The sequence below is a fragment of the Phyllobates terribilis genome, unplaced genomic scaffold, assembly GCF_046119375.1.
Source record: "Phyllobates terribilis strain yellow unplaced genomic scaffold, ASM4611937v1 Scaffold_2__4_contigs__length_985480577, whole genome shotgun sequence".
NCBI classification, from domain to species: Eukaryota; Metazoa; Chordata; class Amphibia; order Anura; family Dendrobatidae; genus Phyllobates; species Phyllobates terribilis.
The window spans coordinates 845,223,514-845,233,454 of record NW_027362762.1 but is presented as its reverse complement, the minus strand read 5'-3'; positions in this window follow the sequence as shown (position 1 = coordinate 845,233,454).

Here is a 9,941-nt window from a genome sequence, read left to right as displayed (position 1 = left end):
TAAAATGGCCACTGTTTTGTTATAAGGACAGAAACTTGTCCTAGAATGTTAAACAAAACTGAGCATGTGCTATAGGAAAATACACCCACACTCATGTGTAGCAAGATATTCTCCTAGTGGATATTCTAATCTAATACTGAAGACAAAAGGAGTGCTGAGGTTAGAAGAGGCTGCTCACACTGCTATTCACCCTGTATGTCTGATCTAATACTGGAGATATTAGGAGTGCTGAGGTAAGAAGAGACTGCTCACACTGCTGTCAACCCTGTCTGATCTAATACTGGAGATACTAGGAGTACTGAGGTAAGAAGAGACTGCTCACACTGCTGTCAACCCTGTCTGATCTAATACTGGAGATACTAGGAGTACTGAGGTAAGAAGAGGCTGCTCACACTGCTGTCAACCCTGTCTGATCTAATACTGGAGATACTAGGAGTACTGAGGTAAGAAGAGACTGCTCACACTGCTGTCAACCCTGTCTGATCTAATATTGGAGATACTAGGAGTACTGAGGTAAGAAGAGGCTGCTCACACTGCTGTCAACCCTGTCTGATCTAATACTGGAGATACTAGGAGTACTGAGGTAAGAAGAGACTGCTCACACTGCTGTCAACCCTGTCTGATCTAATATTGGAGATACTAGGAGTACTGAGGCAAGAAGAGGCTGCTCACACTGCTGTTCACCCTGTATGTCTGATCTAATACTGGAGATACTAGGAGTACTGAGGTTAGAAGAGGCTGCTCACACTGCTGTTCACCCTGTATGTCTGATCTAATACTGGAGATACTAGGAGTACTGAGGTAAGAAGAGACTGCTCACACTGCTGTCAACCCTGTCTGATCTAATACTGGAGATACTAGGAGTACTGAGGTAAGAAGATACTGCTCACACTGCTGTCAACCCTGTCTGATATAATACTGGAGATACTAGCAGTACTGAGGTAAGACGAGGCTGCTCACATTGCTGTCAACCCTGTCTGATCTAATACTCAAGTTACTATGAGTACTGAGGTAAGAAGAGGCTGCTCACATTGCTGTCAACCCTGTCTGATCTAATACTGGAGTTACTAGGAGTACTGAGCTAAGGAAAGGCTACTCACACTGCTGTCCACAATGTCTGCCTGCTCTAATACTGTAGATACTAGGAGTACTTAGGTAAGATGAGGCTACTCACACTGCTGTCAACCCTGTCTGATCTAATACAGAAGATACTGGGAGCACTGAGGTAAGATGAGGCTGCTCACACTGCTGCCAACCCTGTCTGATCTAATACTGTAGGTTCTAGGAGTACTGAGGTAAGATAAGGCAGCTCACACTGCTGTCCACAATGTCTGTCTGATCTAATACTGGAGATACTAGGAATGCTGAGGTAAAACAAGGCTGCTTACACAGCTGTCCACCATGTCTTTCTGATTTAATACTGGAGATACCAGGGTACTGTAGTAATAAGAGGCTGCTCACACTGCTATCCACTCCTTTATCTGATCTAATAATGGATATACCAGGAATGCTGAGGTAAGAAAAGGCCTCTCACACTGCTGTCCACCCTGTCCATCTGATCTAATACAGTGGATCACCACAAGGTCAGTCCATATCTAGACCTGGCTAAAAAGCACTTGCTGATTGCAAGTGCTGATGGGATAGCTCTGCCAGGAAGAACTGAGACAATTTTCTTGCACAAAGAACTCTCTCTATACGAATGTCTCAAGTGCGAATGATCCCCTGAATATTCCAAGAGGAAGATGCACTGGGACGCAATGAAGGAAAGTGCAGGGCTTTTTATCCAGGGCTACATATGGACTGCCCTTGTCAGGGCGGGAGCCTTATGGGATGTCAGGTCACATTAGCCCAATATAGGGATCTATAGGGTGATTCCCTCTTTTTTTGTGTGGATAAATTGACCAATACAGAGAACCTGAGTGTCCTGGCTTCTGTCCATACTTGAAATAACAACTGAATGGGTGAGAATGTTCCTTTGATTATATCTCTATATACACAATGAGTTATATGATGAGATTTTTCACAGTCTAAGAACGTTAACCACATTGAAAAGAGTTGACTACTGTCTCTATTATCTGTTATTACCCTCATGTTAGGACAACTGTCTTATTTACCTGATATGATGGATCATTACAGTTTTTGAGTTTGTGATCATTTAATTTGTTTGGTGTCCTCCCTGGATCACTGTCTGGGAATCTTATGATATGATCAAGGCCTCACGGGTCATTGGACGGGTCATATCCCTTTAGTAGATTGATTCCAGGTGTGACTTTGTTCAATCAACATCTCAGAATTGGACTCTCCTGATGTGTTTTCTGACCCTATGTTTTTTGTCAGCCTTTCATCATTCGAAGGTTAGACACATTTCTAGTCACCTTGCTTGAGATAGTATTTTGTTTATAGGCATCTTTGCATTTTAGACTATTTAGTAGTGTTGAGCCACCCCCGTAGTGTTCGAGTTCGGTTCGGTTCGTCGAACACCCGTGTGTTCGCCGAACTGTTCGTCGAACTGTTCGTCGAACACCTTCGAACACCGTTAAAACCAATGGCAGGCAAACAAAAACACATAGAAACACATAGAAAACACCTTCAAAGGTGTCCAAAAGCTGACAAACTGCTCAGAAGACATAACTAACACATGGAAAAGTGACAAGTACATATAGTCATGCGAAAATAAAAGAGGTGGAGGAGTAAAAGGAGGGGGAGACACAGATATAGGCATGTCATGCCCTTCTAAAATCCAAAAAGTGAGAAGCCGACACGGCCAGTCCGCTCCTGCCCGTGCCACCTCCGTGTCGCCGGGTTTGTGCCAGAGCCGCGGTGAACCCTGATGGCCAGCCCCCCTCTCCCAATACTGGTGCCTGTCCGCTGGTGGGTCGAGCGAGCCCCCCTGTGGTGGAGGCAGCTCTAAGCTTTTTAATTTAAATTGTCTCTCTAATTTGAATGAATACACTTTAAATCCATTTACAAGGATCTATTGGAGGGCAAGTCTCATGCCAGCAGCCGCGTAATTCCAGCTCCAGTAGCGTCCACTAAAGCTGCTGCAGTTAAAAAGCTTTTATAAGGATCGAGCTCGGCTGTCCACCGCAAGGCATCCTACTGCCAGTCCCAGCCCCTATGCCTTGGGGTGCCTCCTGATGCTCTTCTCTGAGTATCCCATGGTCCCGAAGCATTTCCTTTGAAAAAATTAAGTGTCTAAACTACAGGTGGTGTAGCTTGCTTAACAGCCGGGATAATCCGCTGACTAGCAGACACTGCTACTAGGCACAAAGTATTTCCTGGGCTAGATGCAGTTAAAAATTTGTAATTAGATACTCTCGTTGGATGCTGAGAAAGCATTCCATAGAGTCTCCTGGCACGCCATATATGATTCTCTTAAAAAGCTTGGGGTAGGGGTCTAGGGGACCCTTTTATAGCCAAAATCACGGCCCTGTATCACAATACGTCACCTAGGCTGAAGATAAATGGAACTGTAGCACCCTGAGGGCTCGGTTGCTACAGAGGTATTGCACCTCACCCAGAGGTATGATATCTCACTCTCAGGTAAGGATGGAGTGTGGATCAGGACCCGACACCTGCATGCATTACACCATATTGCCGTGGGGCAGGGCGACCAATATGCCTCTGAGATGGGCACGACAGTCCCTGTCCCTGGCTGGAGTGGGGGGAGGGAACACTGAGGAAGGGGAACCCTGTAGTGCAGGAGCAGGGAGGAAGCAGTTCCTGGGTGCATTGAGAAGGGAGTATAAAAGGTGGGCACCATCTTAGTTCAGTGCAGAGAAGTCTGAGCAGAAGTGGCAGGGAGCAGGGGCTCTGCATGAGCTCTGCTCCGGAGGCGGGTCTAGTAACAGAGGCCCAGGCCTGGAAGAGGGAGAAGGAAGGAAGAGGAGCAGAGAAGGCTCCAGGAACGAGGAATGAAGGGATCCCAGGGGTGCGGACGGGCGAGTCGCCACCGCACGCCCGAATCCACCTGCGTGGAGGGGTCAGGCCAAAGGGGGAGACCGGTCCCCGAAACTAGTGGAGGCAGGAAACGACCCTCAGCTAGAAACCGGAGGCTGTGACATTTTATGTGGCGCAGCCCCTCGCTACACCCGCTAGGAAGGCACCACATAGGGTCAGGGAAACTGGCGCCAAGTTTACCAAGAGGAGGCCCGAGGCAGCCGGACAGAAGGGTTGGTAAGAAAGGCCAGACAAAGGACACACAAAGGGGGTCCTGTGAAGCGCTCCAAAGTTATCTGGGAGTTGTCTGAGCCCCTCACCTGGTGAGCACAGTACGACGTGGGCAGCCGTTACCTGCAGACGTGGTCTGGATAATAAGAACTGTGAGTAAAGGCCCTGGACTGCATCACTGACTCCGTGTCGTTACTGCTGCTGCCCTGCACCATCACCCCCATCCTCCGCATACACTGCCCTGAGGCTATACTCCTCCCGTGGGGAGTTATGCTACGCTCTGCTGCACCCACAACACCAGCCTCAGCGGTCTGCCCTGCAGCGGCGGTTCACTCTGACCGCAAACCACGGGTGGCGTAGTCGGACATTTAAACATCAAAACCACATAAATAGTTCCGCCACTGGTTTGACCACCCTGAGCCACGGAACCGGGTCGCCGCCACGAAGACGACAACCACCAGCATCCACCAAAAAGGGTCCGGCTCCGGGTGTCCCAAGGCCCAGGGGGTGCATCAGAACATTTTCATCACCTTTCACAATCACCAATGGGACAAGGCAGGGATGTCCTCTGTCCCCTCTCTTATACATCCTAGTGACGGAGCACCTGCTCTCATCAATTCGCCATAACCCCAATATTAGGTGGATTGAGGTGGGAGGCACCGAGTACAAGTGCTCTCTATTTGCTGATGATGTCCTAGTATATATCACTCAATCACATATATCCATCCATGCTGTTATGGCTGAAATAGATCACTTTGTTACATGGTCAAATTTTAAAATCAATGCAGCGAAGTCTGAGGCCCTCGATGTCTCCCTCCCCAAATCCATATAGGATTCCATCCAGTCCAACTTTCCCTTTGCCTGGCCCTCACAGGGTATCAAATACTTAGGAATTCCTATTCATAGAGACCTCTCCCATCTATGTTATCTTAATTTTGGGCCCTTTATTGAACAACTCCATACAGACCACGGTTGGCAAGTTAGAACTGTAAGATTCACTACGTGAACCACTGGTGTTTTGTGGAAAAGCACATGTACACTGCGTTCCAAATTATTATGCAAAAAGTGTTTAGGAGTGATAAGGGAAGAATTTGTTTGTTTGTCAGTTAAACTCATTGATGGTGATGTGTGTCAGGGCTCTTTATATCACTGTAAGCAATTGCAGACACCTGTGCTAATTAGTTTGGCAGGTGTGTCCAATGAAAGGCAAGACTACTTAAGAAGGCTGTCTCACATTATTAAGCAGCCTACATTTTCTGCCAAAATGGGAAAGAAAAAGGATGTGTCGGCTGCTGAGAAGCAACATATTGTGGAGTGTTTAGGTCAAGGCATGACTACAATCAACATTGTGCGATGATCAGGATGAAGTGTCTTGGCAATCAAGAAGTATGTAGCTGATTCACAGTGCACACGTGTGCGTGCTGATAAGGGCAAATTGAGGACTCTTTCCTACAGGCAATTACGTCAGGTTGAAAGAGCAGCGGCAAAAAAGCCTTGTCATAGCAGCAGACAAGTTTTTGAAGCTGCTTGTGCCTCCAACGTCCCCCGAACAACAAGATGCAGGGTCCTTCAGAGGTTTGCAGCTGTGCATACGCCATCCTGTCGACCTCCTCTATCCACTTCACACAAGCAGAAACGGCTCCAGTGGGCCAAACATTACATGAAGACTGATTTCAAAACTGTTTTGTTCACGGATGAGTGCCGTGCAGCGCTCGATGGTCCAGATGGATGGAGTGGAGGATGGCTGGTTGATGGACACCCTACGCAAACACGGCTACAGCGCCAACAAGGAGGAGGTGGAGTAATGTTTTGGGCTGGAATCATGGGTAGAGAGATTGTCGGCCCCTTTAGGATCCCTGAAGGCGCTAAAGATGAACTCCATAATGTATGTGGATTTTCTCAAACAGCACTTCCTGCCATGGTTCAAGAAGAAGAACCGTGTATTTCACAGCAAGATCATTTTTCTGCATGATAATGCACCATCTCATGCTGCACATAAAACATCTGCATCTCTGGCTGATATGGGCATAAAAGGGGACAAACTTATGGTGTGACCCCCATGCTCCCCTGACCTGTACCCCATTCAGAACCTTTGGAGCATCATTAAAAGGAGTGTCTATGATGGCGGGAGGCAGTTCACATCTAAGCAACAGCTCTGGGAGGGTATTCTGTCCTCATGAAAAACAATTGAAGCAGAAACCATCCAAAACCTGACAAATTCAATGGACGAGAGAGTTCAGAAGCTCCTTTCGAACAAGGGGTCCTATGTGAAAATGTAACATCACCTAGAATAAAGTTTTGAGTTGAAAACTGTTTGATTTCAGTTTCTAACAACCTGCTAATGCTTATAATTTCAAAAATGACAATTTTTTTGGTCTTTATTAAAATGAAAAGGTTGATCGAAAAGTTTGGGGGATCTAAGAGTGTGGCAACCCAGTAGTCATGATTACTTCGAATTCTGACAATATGAGGGTCATGCTGCAGGTAGTGCAGCAAGAAGGCACTTATGTGTCTTGCGCATCTCGGAGCCCCAAAATTATTTTCCGGGCTAGATGCAGCTAAAAATTATTATTAATTTTAAATCTGGTGAAGCTTTAGTATAGATGGCCTAATAGGATCAGTGCTGCACACTGCTACAAAGCCCAAATTATTTTCCAGCCAAGATACAGATAAACATGATTAGTAATTTGAAAGCTTAAAAAGGTTGGTAGGGTGATTTTAACCAATCATCAAGCTTTTACTCTCCCCAGGATGACACAGGGGTAGAAAAGTCGTTTCGGATCCATGATTTGTTCATCTTTATGAACGTGAGTCTGTCTACATTATCAGTGGAAAGCCGCGTGCGCTTATCTGTCAGCACACCACCAGCAGCGCTGAACACACGTTCAGACAGAACGCTGGCTGCGGGGCATGACAAGATCTCCAAGGCGTAAGTGGCTAGCTCCGGCCATTTATCCAGATTGGAAGCCCAAAAAGAGCAAGGGTCCAGTGACACAGTCGTGGCTTCAATGTTTACTTGGAGATACTCCTGTACCATCGTCTCTAGGCGTTGACTATGTGTCAGACTTCTTGTCTCCTGTGGCCTTGCAAAGGATGGGCTAAAAAAGTGGTGAAATGATTCCGAAAAATTGATGTTACCAGCAGATACTGTGGTTCTGTTACGGTTTGAGTGCTGAACACTTGACGGTCCCACGGTTGGCAAGTTGGAACTGTGAGATTCACTACGTGCACCACTGGTATTTTGTGGAAAAGCACATGTAAGATTCTGCAACAGTCTCTGCTGATACTCCTGCATGCGTGCATCCCTTTCTATGGCAGGAATAATTTCTGCAAATTTACTTTTGTACCGGGGATCTAACAGTGTGGCAACCCAGTAGTCAGGATTATTTCTAATTCTCACAATTCGAGGGTCTTGTTGCAGGTAGTGCAGCAAGAAGGCACTCATGTGTGTTGCGCATCCAGGAGCACCAAGTCCCTGTTGTGTTGGTGGCGAGGTAACAATCATGCTTCCTTCCTCTGTCCTCTCCCCCCAACCTCGCACAACAGAAATGTGATCAAGGTCTCCCTCATCTGATGAGTCTTCCATCAGTTCGTCCTCCACTTCTTCCTGGGCTCCTGCACCTTCCTCACTAGTTTGGCTGCTACCATGCGCCCTGGTAAAACCATCTCCCCCACCCTCACATGCCTGCCGCCTTGGTGCTGCCGACCGTCTGGACCTTGCAGATGTTAGCCCTTCCGCATACAACTCCTCCTCCTCTACTTCCTTCACCTCCTCTTGTGCCACCACCTGACTCCGAATTCTGTTTAACATGTGCTCCAGCATGTAAATCACCGGAATAGTCATGCTGATAATGGCATCGTCAGCACTAAACATCTTCGTCGCCATTTCAAAACTGTGCAGAAGGGTGCATAGGTCCCTGATCTGAGACCACTCCTCCAGCGTGATTTGCCCCACCTCTGAATCTCGTTGGCCCAGGCTATACGTCAAAACGTATTGCACCAGGGCTTGTCGGTGCTGCCACAGTCGCTGCAACATGTGCAGAGTTGAATTCCACCGGGTAGGCACATCGCATTTTAGCCGGTGAAGTGGCAGGCCCAACGACTTCTGTAGAGATGTAAGTCGCTGAGCTGCGGGATGCGAACGGCGGAAGTGAGCACACAGCGACCGTGCCCTCTGCAGAAGGCCATCTAGTCTGGGATAGTGGGCTAAAAATTGCTGGACAACCAGATTCAACACGTGAGCCATACAAGGCACGTGTGTGACATTGCCCCGGCGAAGGGCCGCACCCAGGTTTGCAGCATTGTCGCACACGGCCTTCCCTGGTTTCAGGTCCAGTGGAGACAACCATTCATGAAATTGGTTCTCCAGAGCTGACCACAACTCCTCAGCTGTGTGACTCACATTTCCCAGACATTTCAATGTAAAAACCGCCTGATGACGTTGAGCCCTACTGCCAGCATAGTAAGGAGGCGTGCAGGATCCCTTCTGCGCAGTTAGAAAGCTTGTGGCATGACCAGACAGGCTTTGGGTGCAGGTGGAAGACCGAGAGGAGGTTGAGGAGGCAGAAGCAGTGGAGGAACTTTGAGATAAAGAGGATTGGCGCATAACTCGTGGGGACGGCAAGACTTGGACAGCAGCCCCTTGTCCTGCTGTCACCATAGTTACCCAGTGCCCAGTCAGCGACATGTAACGCCCCTGTCCATGCCTACTCGTCCAAGTGTCTGTGGTGAAATGCACCCTGTCACACACAGAGTTTCTCAAAGAAGCGGTGATGTTGTGTGCGACATGCTGGTGGAGCGCAGGCACACCTTTCTTTGAGAAGTAGTGCCGACTGGGCATCTGGTACTGGGGCACTGCGACGGACATAAGGTCTCGAAAATCCTCTGTGTCCACCAGGCGGAAAGGCAGCATTTCTGTAGCCAAGAGCTTGCAGATGGTGAAATTCAACCTCTTAGCTTTCTCATGGCTAGGAGGAAATGGTCTTTTACTTGTCCACATCTGAGGGACCGAGGGCTGGCTATTGTGCTTAGACGGGGTTGATAAGGGTGTCCCCGGCAAACTGCCGGTCTGTGAGGAAGATGCAGGCGGACATGTTAGGTTGCCTTGATCCAAAGGTGGTGCTATCGATGTCGGACAGCGCTCAACACCAGCTGGTGTTACCACCTCCAAAGAAAATGATGACCTGCCAATCACGCTGGCTGTTGCGGGTAAAGAGGTGGCAGGTCTGCGCCCCAAAACAGGTGTGACTGCTGTCCCCCCAGTCACAGAGGATGAAGAGGCCGTGGATGCACAAGATATGGCAGACGGTGGTTGGCCCGGCTGGCTAGGCCGCATTGTAGCACACTGAGCTTCCCACTGCAACTTATGCTTCATGTCCATGTGCCGGTTCATGCATGAAGTACTCAAACTATGTATTTTTTGGCCTCTACTTAGCTTTTGCTGACAAATGTTACAGATAACACGAGTTGGGTCATCTTTATCGATCTGAAAAAATGCCCAGGCTATGCAAGGCTTAGCACCCATGCGACCTGAAGAGCCACCATGACTTGTGGTGAGAGGCAGAGTTGTGTTTGAGGATGCAGTTGTTGACGTGCTTCCAGTACTACGTCTCTGTCCAGGAAGGCGCAACCTGACCTCGTCGTCACTAGCATCTTCCTCCACCTCCTCTGCTGACCTCATCTCTTGGCTGACTGTGGGTTGACAGTAAGTGGGATCTCCAACCTCATCATCATCACCCTGTGCGTTATCACACCCGTCGTCCTCAGAGCCA